Below are 3,298 nucleotides of genomic sequence, written 5' to 3'. Positions count from 1 at the left end.
GCTAGAAAATAGGGGGTGATTCAACAACAAGGTTTTTTGTTCAGATTCAGGTTCCCTCCTTGCATACCTTCTTACATGTTTTCTTTCAAAAATGAGAAAAGAGGGAGGGATTTTTATTTGAATGCTTTTTTTTATGGAAAAATTATTGTAGTTTTAAAGGAAAAAAGATTGTTATATATTTTGTTTTAAATCAAAAAGAGGGAGGGTTAAATAAAATAGGATTGCATTCTCATACCTCTTCAAAAAATATCTCCTTCTTTGTTCCATATTTTGATAGAAAAACTCTATATGCTTTGTTTACATTTATCAAATAAATGTATGTATTTACCTTCCTTTTGATCAACTAGTGAGTATTTTTCTTTCAAAAATATATATATATATACAAATGTGTGAAATATTTAAATTTAGGAACCTTTTTCTTAAGGTTTCTTTATTTTTTTTTAAAGAGAGGAAAAAAAGGTATTTATATATAAAATATTAAAAGATAGATTTTATTAAATTTTAATTTCGGCAGGAGGAGGGATGTAACCCCCCCCCCCCCCAACCTGCGGTACCTCTGTGTGCAGGTCATAGTGAGAGGGCCGACAGAAGCTATACTGGCTCCAAAAACATAGTATGTTTGCACAAAAAGTGCATAACACGAAAGTTAGTCACCCATTCCACACCGTTGATCATTTTTTATATGGCTATGACTTTCCAAGCGATCAATAACATGAAGTACGACTACACTATTTCGGAGCCAGAATAGTTGCATCGCTATGGGGCCCTATGTGTGCAGGTCCATAGGGTCGCACATGCAGGCAAGACCTGCAGAGGGGGGCCCTTGTTATATTTTCATAAAAAGGGGTGTTTAAAAATTACTATAATTTATATAATTGTTATTTACAAAGTTTTTTAATTATTAAAATTATTTTAATTTATTTTTATGTTTTTTTTTTAATAGTTAAAAAATTGTTTATATTTTAAGGTTGGTTAATTAATCAAAATATATTTACATTGTTAAAATTAATTTATAATTAAAGTTATAAAAATAAATTAAGTTCAATATCAAAATTGTATTATAATTTAAGTTGTCACATTTTTATAATTATTGATTTGAGATTATGTAATGAATTTATTTTAATAAAAAGATGTAATTAATTTGATTATTTAAATATAAAAAATATTAGAGTTATATTAAATGTAAACTATTTGTTTAATGGTCCTTAATTGAATGAAAATTAAACCTTCTTTCAAACATACATTTCCTTAAGAGTTTATTATCTCTTCATGATGAGAAAAGAATCTTTTCGATTAAAATAGATTTTTTTAATTTATAAATGGATCAAATGATCAATTAACACAAATAGATTCAAATGGATAATCAAACATTAAGGAGATCCAATACCTTGAAATAAATTTCTCTAGAATGTTGATATCATATGTAGTTAAATCTCAATGTAAATTAGATTAGCTTGATTTAAGAAAACAAAAGGAAAGAAAGTGTTAATTGCATCATTGATACATCTTGGAAAAAATTTCCATAAATTAAAAAAAATGAACTTATTTCAAAGTTTTGATTCTTTACATCAAGTATCACTAATTAATAATAAATAGATTCTCTTCAAAACATTCTATACTTTCAAAAACTTAAGTTCTTTATATATTGGTCAAACCATTTAGAATCCTTCATTTATATATTGGTCAAACCATTTAGAATCCTTCATTTAGTACAAGTATTAAGGATTAAAAGAATTATCTCTCCAAGTAAATGAGTTAGATTTATAGTTTTCTTTAAAATAATTTATGTATTTCAAACAATGTGAATTAATGATTACTTAAATTTTGTTTAATTCAAAAAGTTGAATACTTGTTTCTTTATGCAAAGTTACCTTTCAAGAAATTAAATTTAATAATCTTTCACTTTAAAAAAAAAAGGAATTTCTAAGTAGTTGATTGTTATTTCATTTTCAAGCAAAAGTTCCTTTCTATTTTAGTTTTAAATTTTCAAGCATTAATTCCTTGCATGTAATAATTTCATTTTCATAATTGTTTTAGTATAATGTTTATTTAAGCTTTCATGAATTTATAGTTAACTTCTTAGTTAGATGTCCAGCTAAAAAAGAATAGTTGAAACTAAAAACTTTAGCAGTATTCGGTATCTATGGTACCTTTGGGTCACACTTACGGTTAATGTCACGTCGTGTTGAACTACTATATTAACGCCTAATAAAGCTGCAACAATGGCGTTTGTGGCATCGTCCCTATAAATCACCAAAGAGAAATAAGGGTCATTTGGAAGTTAAAAATCCAAGGGGTAGGTAATCCCCCTTGGATGGATAATCTAAAAAAGATATATTTTAAAATGAATTTACATCCACTCAATTAAACCTTAGAAAACCTCATTAGGGTTTGGTTGCATGTGATGTTTTGGAGTTTATTTATCTTGATGATTTTTGGCATATGATAATAGCTCAAGGGTGACACATATGATAGGAGATAGGCCTTAGTTGTTCTAGACCACAAGCAAAAGGCCTCCTTTAGCCTTTTTTCTATAGAGCTACCATCGTGGGTAGAAATCGCAGAGAAATTGTCTAGGATATTGACCCTAGAAAGGGTTGCATACCCACCAAAAAGTTTACATTAAATTATAGTTAGAACCTAGAAATACATATTTTACTCCTTGATCATGTGTCTAAACTGGTACGTAGGTAGTCTAGGGACAAAGTTGTCCCTAGTACTCAAGCATTCAGGGATGGGGATTAGGATTTGGTTAAGGATAAGTTGTTGGTTTTAAAAGCTCCTTGGTCCTTCAAGCAAAGGGTATATATAACACTAATTGAAAGATTAAAAGAACTTTAATGCATACTCAGTCGGAATCCCATATGGATTTGCTTGACTTCTCGAGGCTTTAGGCCAAATTTCGAGGTAGAACTCAAGCTTATTTAATGATTTCATCTACTCCTAAGGATGTTGACCTCGGTGCACTCATAGTATGGGAGTGTACTCTTTAGAGAGTGACTCAGGATCCAAATGGTCTCGATGAGTCTAAAATCTCTAGCCAAAGTACTTCCTATTCTTTATGAATAGATGCATACCCTGTTTGGGTAGATGCATATCCTGAATTGGATAGATGAAACCCCTTGTCCCGTATGGAAAAATGCCTAACCTGTATGGTTGGATGCCTATCTCGGTTGGATGGATGCCTATCTCGTTTGGATAGATGTACCTGAGTATGTGATTAAATCAAACACAAATAAAAAAAATTGGTCAAATTTTTTGCATTTAGCTAAGTGGGTCATTACAGTATTGATGTGTT

The sequence above is a fragment of the Cryptomeria japonica genome, chromosome 3, assembly GCF_030272615.1.
Source record: "Cryptomeria japonica chromosome 3, Sugi_1.0, whole genome shotgun sequence".
Lineage (NCBI taxonomy): Eukaryota > Viridiplantae > Streptophyta > Pinopsida > Cupressales > Cupressaceae > Cryptomeria > Cryptomeria japonica.
The sequence above is the reverse complement of the archived record's forward strand: the minus strand, read 5'-3'. Positions refer to the sequence as shown.